This window comes from Salvelinus sp. IW2-2015, unplaced genomic scaffold, assembly GCF_002910315.2.
Source record: "Salvelinus sp. IW2-2015 unplaced genomic scaffold, ASM291031v2 Un_scaffold5446, whole genome shotgun sequence".
Classification (NCBI taxonomy): Eukaryota; Metazoa; Chordata; class Actinopteri; order Salmoniformes; family Salmonidae; genus Salvelinus; species Salvelinus sp. IW2-2015.
This window is the reverse complement of record NW_019946711.1, coordinates 29,882-41,051: the sequence shown is the minus strand read 5'-3', so window position 1 is coordinate 41,051 and position 11,170 is coordinate 29,882. Positions and strand designations below refer to the sequence as shown.

Here is an 11,170-nt window from a genome sequence, read left to right as displayed (position 1 = left end):
ATGATGTGAGAATCTCCTGCTATGAAGCTGTTTTCAACGGTTATCACAGCTAATGAGGATAAACCGGTTGATTCAACTGTTCCTAGGCCGTCATTGTAAATAAGAATTTGTTCTTAACTGACTGCTTGGAAAATAAAGGTTAAATAAGCTAATTTTGTCAGTCAAATAGGCTCCATATTTGAAAACAATGAAAGCCTGCCTGTGTTCGATCATAAGAAATGACTGGAAGTCTAAGGAGACTGCTAGCTGTTTCTGTAGACTTCGTCATTGCGCTACTGCAAGTTAGCATTGGCTAGTTAGCATTGGCTCGCGAAACTTATACCTCTAACTGATTTCATACTGGACGCAGGACCATAAACATGGTATCCACAAGTCCGTTTAACTCTGGGGAAGTAAAGAAACTCATTGCCAAAATCCTGAACTATTCCTTTAAATTCAGCTAATATGACATGACATTACAGATGAGTGTTTTGATGTATAAATCTTTTTTTACAGGTACTCTAAAGTCCTGCCATTGACTGCATTGTCGTTGTGCCACACGAGCAGGACAATATGAATCCGCTCAGTACAGAGAAGGAACGTTGATTGATGAATGAACAGAGTTTATTCACTTTAACCGAGGACAATTTACGTTACCTGTGTGAACGTCATGGCAACGATGGATCGGAAATTAAAGGGATGAATCATCGCTTATTAAGACGTAAAGTCATGGAGGAAATGTGGGACAATACGGAGTCAGTGAAATCAGAGGAGCAGGGAATGTCTGGTACTCCGACTTAAAGAGGACATCAGGAGGATACAGGAGGATGGTAGTGGTGCACCAATGAGTCCCAGTCAGTCCGATGATGATGATGTTGTAGACTGTGACGAAGAATGCGATGAGGACATCGATTGGTTGCCTAGCAATGGACTGAAGGCGGAGCACTTGAGTTCCAGCCAATCCGATGATGACGCTGCAGACTGCGATGAAGAATTGGACGTGGAGGACAAGTATTGGTTGGCTAGCGATGGGCTGGAGGCAGAGTCAGATCCGGGAGGCACACTCCAGACCAGAGAGTAAGACACATGAGTATTTATTTTTTTCCAGTCATAAAAATGTGTGTTTCAGTCTTTCCTTGATAAATCTCATCCTTGATTCCTTGTCCTCAATCAGTTTGTTGGTTGCGAAACACGCATTTTCAGATATTAATTGCAGGTGCAGCGAAATACTTGCGAAATACTGTTCCAACAGTAATAAGATATGAAAATAATTAAGAAATTAAAAATATCAGAACGTGCAATGTCAGAGGCAGGAATTTGATGTGTGTGTGTGTGTGTGTGTGTGTGTGTGTGTGTGTGTGTGTGTGTGTGTGGTGTGTAAAAATGCATACATACAGTACAGTCAAAAGCTTGGACACCTCCTCATTCAAGCGTTTTCTTTATTTGTGCTATTTCTTCTACATTGTAGAATAATAGTGAAGACATCAAGACTATGAAATACCACATATGGAATCATGTAGTAACCAAAAATCAAATTATATTTTTGATTCTTCAAAGTAGCCACCTTTTGCCTTGATGACAGCTTTGCACACGCTTGGCATTCTCTCAACCAGCTTCATGAGGTAGTCACCTGGAATGGATTTGAATCCACGGGTGTGCCTTGTTAAAAGTTAATTTGTGGAATTTCTTTCCTTCTTAATGCGTTTGAGCCAATCAGTTGTGTTGTGACAAGGTAGGGGTGGTATACAGAAGATAGCACTATATGTCAGAAATAACACCCCCAATATGTCAGAAATAACACCTCCTATATGTCAGAAATAACACCTCCAATATGTCAAAATAACACCCTCCAATATGTCAGAAATAACACCTCCAACATGTCAGAAATAACACCTCCAAGATGTCAAAGAATTAACACCTCCAATATGTCAGAAATAACACCTCCAACATGTCAGAAATAACACCTCCAACATGTCAGAAATAAACACCTCCAACATGTCAAAATAACACCTCCAATATGTCAGAAATAACACCTCAATATGTCAGAAATACACCTCCAATATGTCAGAAATAACACCTCCAATGTCAAAATAACACTCCAACTATGTCAGAAATAACCCCCAATATGTCAGAAAATAACACCTCCAATATGTCAGAAATAACACCTCCAATATGTCAGAATAAACCTCCAAATGTCAAAATAACACCTTCCAATATGTCAGAAATAACACCTCCAATATGTCAGAAATAACACCTCCAATATGTCAGAAATAACACCTCCCAATATGTCAGAAATAACACCTCCAATATGTCAGAAATAACACCTCCAACATGTCAGAAATAACACCTCCAATATGTCAGATAAAAACACCTCCAACATGTCAGAAATAACACTCCCAATATGTCAGAAATAACACCTCCAATATGTCAGAATAACACCCAATATTCAGAAATAACACCTCAATATTCAGAAAAACACCTCCAATATGTCAGAAGATAACACCTCCAACATGTCAAAATAAACCCCCAATATGTCAGAAAAACACCCCCATATTCAGAAATAACACCTCCAACATGTCAGAAATAACACCTCCACATTTCAGAAATAACACCTCCTATATGTCAGAAATAACACCTCCAACATGTCAGACATAACAGCCTTCCAATATGTCAGAATAACACCTCCAATATGTCAGAAATAACACCTCCAACATGTCAGAAAGTAACACCTCAAGAGAAAAACTCAACATGTCAGAAATAAACCAACCGTCCAAATGTCAGAAATAACACCTCAATATGTCAGAAATAACCACCGCCAATATGTCAGAAATAACCCCGCCAATATTCAGAAATAACACCTCCAACATGTCAGAAATAACACCCCAATAGTCAGAAATAAACACCTCCAACATTGTCAGAAAATAACCCCCCCAGTAGTCAGAAATAACACCTCCAATATGTTCAGAAATAAACACCCCCATATTCAGAAATAACACCTCCAACATGTCAGAAAACACCTGCCAACATCAGAATAAACACCTCCAACACTGTCAGAAAATAACACCTCCTATATTCAGAAATAACACCTCCAAATATGTTCGAAATAACACTCCCAACATTCAGAAATAAGCACCTCCAATAGTCAGAAATAACACCTCCAGACATGTCAGAAATAACACCTCCAAACATCGTTCAGAAATAACACCTCCAATATGTCAGAAATTAACACCTCCAACAGTCGAAATAACACCTCCAATATGTCAGAAATAACACCCCCAAAATGTCAGAAATAACACCTCCAATATGTCAGAAAACACCTCCAACATGTCAGAAATAACACCTCCAATATGTCAGAAATAACACTCCATATGTCGAAATAACACCTCAATATGTCAGAAATACACCCAATATGTCAGAAATAACACCTCCAACATGTCAGAAATTAACACCCTCCAATATGTCAGAAATAACACCTCCAACATGTCAGAAATAACACCCCCAATATGTCAGAAATAACACCTCCTTCATATTATGTTCAGAAATAACACCTCCAAATGTCAGAAATAAACACCTCCAATATGTCAGAAATAACACCTCCAATATGTCAGAAATAACACCTCCAATGATTCAGAAATTAAACACTCCAATATGTCAGAAATAACCACCTCCAAATTGTCAGAAATAACACCTCCAACATGTCAGAAATAACACCTCCAATATGTCAGAAAATAACACCTCCAACATGGTCAGAAATAACACCCCCAAATGTCAGAAATAACACCTCCAAATGTCAGAAATAACAACTCCAATATGTCAGAAATAACACCTCCAATATGTCAGAAAAACACCTCCAAATGTCAGAAATAACACCCCAACATGTCAGAAATAACACCTCCAAATGTCAGAAATAACACCTCCAATATGTCAGAAAATAAAACCACCTCCAATATGTCAGGAAATAAACACCTCCAACATGTCAGAAAAACACCCCCAAGATGGTCAGAATAACACCTCCAATATGTCAGAAATAAACCCCCAACATGTCAGAAATAACACCTCCAATAATGTCAGAAATAACATCCTCAATCATGTCAGAAATAACACCTCAATCAGTCAGAAAACACTCCAACATGTCAGAAATAAACACCTCCAAATAGTCAGAAAAAACACCTCCAACATGTCAGAAAAACACCTCCAATATGTCAGAAATAACACCTCCAATATGTCAGAAATAACACCCCCAATATGTCAGAAAAACACCTCAACATGTCAGAAATAAACACCCCCATATGTCAGAAATAACACCTCCAACATGTCAGAGAAATAACACCTCCAACATGTCAGAAATAACACCCCCAAATATGTCAGAAATAACACCTCCAACATGTCAGAAATAACATCCAACATGTCAGAAATAACACCTCCAATATGTCAGAAATAACACCTCCAATATGTCAGAAATAACACCTCCAAATGTCAGAAATAACACCTCCAACATGTCAGAAATAACACCTCCAACATGTCAGAAATAACACCTCCAAATATGTCAGAAATAACACCTCCAACATGTCAGAAATAACACCTCCAATATGTCAGAAATAACACCTCCAATATGTCAGAAAAACACCTCCAACAGTCAGAAATAACACCTCCAACATATGTCAGAAATAACACCTCCAATATGTCAGAAATAAACACCTCCAACATGTCAGAAATAACACCTCCAATATGTCAGAAATAACACCCCCAATATGTCAGAAATAACACCTCCAATATGTCAGAAAAACACCTCCAAAAAATACTGCAAAGTTGGCTAGTAGCTAGAAACAATGCAACCGTGTCTGTCGGCGCCACAGTGTTATCCTCCTTCTATAAATGTATTGGAGGAAAAGGTTTCTCCTCTTGGACTTTATCCTCCAATGTGTTTTTAACAGTGTTATCCTCCTTCTATAAAGTTGGAGAGAAAAGTTTCTCCTCTTGGACTTTACCTCCAATGTGTTTAAGGATGAGAGAGTCACGGGAAAGACATGTACGAGAGTGTTTCCCACCCTGATTTGTTCTGTCTCTATTTATGATTTCCAGAACAAGCTTCCAACGTCACCTCCGCCCTCCCGAGGTCCCCGGGTCGTGCCTCTCCCAGTAGCGTATTACTGCTGGGTCTGAAGAGGGTGTCCGTGGCGTCTGGTCGACTGCAGGAAAATACTGGGCAGAGTGGCCATATAATACACAAGACCGCACAGACAGGAGAGAGTCCTCACAGCTCGTCTAATGCTGAACAAACACATGAAACCCTCTCAGGAGACAGGCCTAGCTCTCATATCTGTGTATCATTGTGGAAGAATTTTATCACAGCAAGAAGTCTAAAACAACACTTACAGTACCTGAAGAGATACAGAGATAACTTGACTGGAGAGAAACCACACGTGTGCTCTACATGCGGAAAGGGATTCAGTGAGACTGGAAGTCTTAAGAGACACCTGAGAACTCATACTGGGGAGAAACCATATGTTTGCCATCATTGCGGGAAGGTTGGAGTGATTCTGGAAACTTAAGGAGACACATGAGAAAAACTCACCCGGGAGAGAAGGTCATTGTGAAGAGCGTCCTTACAGGAGAGACACCTTACCATTGCCCTCTGACGACTGTGGGATGAGCTTCCGTACCTCACGCAAACGCAGAGTACACCAGAGAAAACACACAAGAGAGAAGCTTCGCAGCACGCCTGATGCTAAGCAACGTAAGGAACCCCTCTCAGGAGATGGCTCCCATATCTGTGATCATTGTGGAAGAGGTTTATCACAGCACGAAGTCTAAAACGACACTTACAGTACCTGAAGAGATACAGAGAGAACTTGACTGGAGAGAAACCACAACGTGTGCTCTACATGCGGAAAGGATTCAGTGAGACTGGAAGTCTTAAGAGACACCTGAGAACTCATACTGGGGAGAAACCGTATGTCTGCCATCATTGTGGGAAGAACTACAATGATTCTGGAAACTTGCAGAGACACATCAGGACTCACACAGGTGAGAAACCTTACCACTGCTCGGAATGTGGTGAGAATTTTCGTGAAAAAATAAGCCTCGTACATCACCGGGAAGTTGTTCACACAGAACACCCTCACCGGTGTGCTCACTGTATGAAGAGCTTCGTAAGTGCATCGAAACTGGAATCACACATGCAAACCCGGCATCCGCCAAATGATCCTCTGAAAAAGCCACACGTGTGCTCTGAATGTGGAAGGGGATTCAGTGAGGCCGGCAGTCTTAAAAGACACCTGAGAATCCATACTGGGGAGAAACCGTACGTCTGTCCTCGCTGCGGTAAGATTTTACTCAATCTGGACTCTTACAGAGACACATGAGAACTCACACCGGGTGAGACACCTTACCACTGCTCGGTGTGCGGGATGAAGTTTTGTCATACAATCTCGCTAAAGCAGCACCACCTGAAGAACCACAAGGGGAGACACTGGGTCCAGTCCGTATGCACCAAGGCCCTCTTCCATGCCCCACTGTGGGGAGAAGTTCTCTACCAAGGCTCTTCTAAAGGATCACCTGCAGAAGACCCACAAAAGCAGAGTCCACTGCCCACAGTGCGACAAGACTTTTCCACTAAAGGAGTTTACTAGTCCACCAGAGGAAACATACTGGAGAGAGGCCTTACCTTTGCCCTCAGTGTGGGAAGAGTTTCTCCCTGACAGGGAGTTTAAAACTTCATCTCCGGATTCATGCGGTGAGAAGCCTTACCGCTGTACTTACTTCGTGACAAGAGCTTCACAAGTAAGAGCCACTGCACTCTTCACCTGCGAATCCACACTGGAGAGAAGCCGTACCAATGCCCTGACTGCGGGAGGAGTTTCGTGACGGGAATGTCCTGAAAAACCACCGGCGGACCCACACAGGAGAGAAACCGTTCCAATGCCGCATGTGCGATAAAGCTTTTGCTCAGTGGAGCAGTCTGAAGAAACATCAGGAGACACACAGGCAAACTCCGCCTGTTTCTGTCCCAAGACCCCTAATCCCTACCCACCACACAATCCGCATGTCCCTTATCCCTACCCACATCAGACTCCATGGTAACCTGGTTTATCACCTGTCCAATCCCTTATAGAGGGATTCCTTACGATACCCAGACAGAAAAATACCATGATTTGCGGGAAATTCACAAAATAAAATCCATAGAATAGAATAAAACATTAACACCTTCCTAATATGGAGTTGCACCCCATGTTGCCCTCAGAACATCCTCAGTTCGTTGGGGCATGGACTCTACAAGGTGTCAAAAGCATTCCACAGGGATGCAGGCCCATGTTGACTCTAATGGCCCATATTGACCCATGTTGACTCCAATGCTTCCCAGTTGTGTCCAGTTGGCTGGATGTCCTTTGGGTGGTGGACCATTCTTGATACACACAGGAAGCTGTTGAGCATGACAAACCCAGAAGCGTTGCAGTTCTTGACAATAGGTGTAACCTGGCACCTATTACCTACCATACCCCGTTCAAAGGCACTTCAATATTTTGTCTTGCCCATTCACCAGCTGAATGGCATACATGTCTCTATTGTCTCAAGGCTTAAAAATCCTTCTTCAACCTGTCTCCTCACCTTCATCTACACTGATTTATAGTGGATTTAACAAGTGACATCAACAATGGATCATAGCTTTCACCTGGTCAGTCTGTTATGGATATATTGTCTGTCACTGTGTATATTACATTTTTGTGTATCCATTTTGTGTACATTTTTTTCCCAATCACAGCCAGATGTGATGCAGCCTGGATTCGAACCAGGTACTGCAGTGACACCTCTTGCACTGAGATGCAGTGTCTTAGACCACTGAGCCACTCGGGAGCCCATGTTTCATAAAATGGGCTTAACTTTAAAACTAGGAGAGCTTCCACTCTGGAACTTTGATATGCTTATAGAGTATATTATGTACAACTATATATATACACACACACATACTGTGTATATATATACACTACACATACTGTGTATATATATACACTACCTTTCAAAAGTTTGGGGTCACTTAGATATGTCCTTGTTTTTAAAAAAGAAAAGCACATTGTTTGTCCATTTAAAATAACATCAAATTGATCAGAAATACAGTGTAGACATTGTTGATGTTGTAAATGACTATTGTAGCTGGAAACGGCTGATTTTGAATGGAATATCTACGTAGGTGTACAGAGGCCCGTTATCAGCAACCATCACTCATGTGTTCCAATGGCACATTGTGTTAGCTAATTCAAGTTTATCATTTTAAAAGGCTAATTGATCATTAGAAAACCCTTTTGCAATTATGTTAGCACAGCTGAAAATGGTTGTTCTGATTAAAGAAGCAATAAAACTGTCCTTCTTTAGACTAGTTGAGTATCTGGAGCATCGGCATTTGTGGGTTTGATTACAGGCTCAAAATGGCCAGAAACAAAGAACTTTCTTCTTAAACTCATTCTTGTCTATTCTTGTTCTGAGAAATGAAGGCTATTCCATGCGAGAAATTACCAAGAATCTGAAGATCTCGTACAACTCCCTTCACAGAACAGCGCAAACTGGCTCTAACCAGAACAGCGCAAACTGGCTCTAACCAGAATAGAAAGAGGAGTGGGAGGCCCCGGTGCACAACTGAGCAAGAGGACAAGTACATTAGAGTGTCTAGTTTGAGAAACAGACGCCTTACAAGTCCTCAACTGGCAGCTTCATTAAAAAGTACCCGCAAAACACCAGTCTCAATGTCAACATTGCTGGCCTTCTAGGCAGAGTTCCTCTGTCCAGTGTCTGTGATCTTTTGCCCATCTTAATCTTTTCTTTTTATTGGTCTGAGATATGGCTTTTTCTTTGCAACTCTGCCTTGAAGGGCAACCAAAAACAAGGACATTTCTAAGTGACCCCAAACTTTTGAACGGTGGTGTGTGTGTGTATATATATAAAAATAGCCAAATCAATTTTTTAAAATATGTTTTACTTTGTAGCACTTACAGATGAAACATGGAGTTTTAAATTAGGCCTGGGTAAGGCCAAAATCTAATAGCTTTGATCAGTTATTTCTCAATTATGCTTTCAGAGATGAATCTCAAATATATGTAAACAATCCTTCCTCCAAATGAGCATTCTATGATTTACATTTTGTTACACTCCCCAAAACCCGTCCCACTGGGCACACACCGGTTCAATAAACGTTGTTCCCACGTCATTTCAATGAAAATTACATTGAACCAACGTGGAATAGAATTAGAATGGATGTCTGCGCCCAGTCTTTCTGTTGTTGTTGTTGTCTGGGTTTCGTGAGGAATCACTCTGGTTACCAACTGAAGCAAACAGATTGGGAGGAAGCATTTCCTGAAGTACTGGAACACTGCCTTTGACTCGGCCTGTCCAAAATGGCACACTCTGCGCGATAGAGGGCACTAATTTTGACTAGTATGCCCTACAATTTGTGCAAGACTTTTAACCAGGGCCCATAGGGCTCTGACCAGGGCTCTGGTCAACATTAGTGCCCTCTATATGGACGAAGGTGCATTTGGCACTCAGGACATCTCAAACGCCTACCTACTACGTCCCCCTGGCCCCTCCCCCTTCTATGTTGGCCAAATGTAGGGAGGGATTTGGAACCAGATGAGGTAATGAAAGACAAAACAGATGGGAGACTGAATAGAACTATACAACTGACTTCCTCAAAGTATTGGGTCTGGTGTGTCCTGATTTTCTGGGGTTTTGAAATATTTTACCGCAAACTTACCTCCTTGACCAGAGATTGAATCAAGACATCCCACTCCCAAATGTTTCCGTTTCAATGGAAGTCAATGAACTAAGTAGTCCGGACTCGCATTTGGTGTCTATTGGAGAACCACCCACTTAAGTAGACAATGGTAAACGGCTTGAGTCGTTCATCTAACATTTATCCACCATCTTTGCCTTGACCAGTTCATTCTAAATGACAAATAACGGGTAAAATTGTTGTGATGTTTGTTTGTTATTTAAAACATTCTGCTTTATTCAGATACGTGGTTGTCTCCAACTACAGAGCTGTGTTGTGAACTGGCAGAGGGGCCTCCGGATTCATGGAGACCACTAAAAAATGCTAGTTCATTTTTTTTATGGGGGTTATAATATTATAAACAACACCATCGATTTATAATTTTAATAAATGTTGTGAGAAAAAACCAACGTAACTCCAAACCCAGACTGAAGCTGTTTTTCTGTTTAACTGTTCAGTTGTTTTAATGATTTATCTAGACAACTCCTAGCAACCATTAGTCCTGTCAACTGTAATCTAAGATGGAGACTAACATTGCAACCCTATCTACAGTTTAGTATATATTTAAGCAGTAAGGCGAGGGGGTGTGTATATCTGCTAATTCCACGGCTAGGCTGTTCTTAGGCACGACGCAAAGCGGAGTGCCTGGATACAGCCTTAGCCGTGGTAATATGCCATATACCCAACCTTGAGGTCCTTATTATAAACTGGTAATCAACGTAATTAGGGCAGTAAAACTAAATGTTTTGTCATACCCATGTTTACGGTCTGATATACACGGCTTGTCAGCCAATCAGCCATTCTTGGCGCGAACACCCAGTTTATAAATATTGATATCAACTGGCTGTAATTATGACAGATATATTATGAGTCATTAGTTTAAGGCATGAGTAAGAGAGACCTGGGTTGCGCAGGTAGCCCTAACATGCTGTGGAGACCAGGGGGCACCTGTTGATGCGGAGCTCACATCACTTGTAGTATGGTCTGTTAGCCTGAATCCAGACTTTTAAAATTCGTTTTTTGTCCATTTCAAAGGGTGGTTTGCAAGTTAACAATAGCAGGTTTTCATTAAAAGCAATAGCACAAAGAAAATAATTGCAACGTGGTTAATGGAAATGGCAGATATAGGTACATTTTCTAAAGATCGACAACATTTTTATCCGTTCAACAGGGTCACATACACACGGTTATCGATGTTAGTGGTCACTACTACACGGTGCAGATGTTAATGGTCACATACACTGGTTAGCAGATGTTAATGGTCACATACACATGGTTAGCAGCTGTTAATGGTCCAACCATCACACGGTTAGCAGATGTTAGTGGTCACATGCACACGGTTAGCAGTGTTATTGGTCACATGCATCACGGTTATCAGATGTTATTGGTCACATACCATGGTTTATCAGACGTTAGTGGTCACATACA

At 41.3% G+C, this 11,170-nt stretch overlaps 1 pseudogene; it reads left to right on the top strand.

Annotated features, from left to right (window-relative positions):
• Nucleotides 1–7,574, top strand: LOC139026666 (oocyte zinc finger protein XlCOF6-like; annotated as a pseudogene).
• The last annotated feature ends 3,596 nt before the right edge of the window (nucleotides 7,575–11,170 follow it).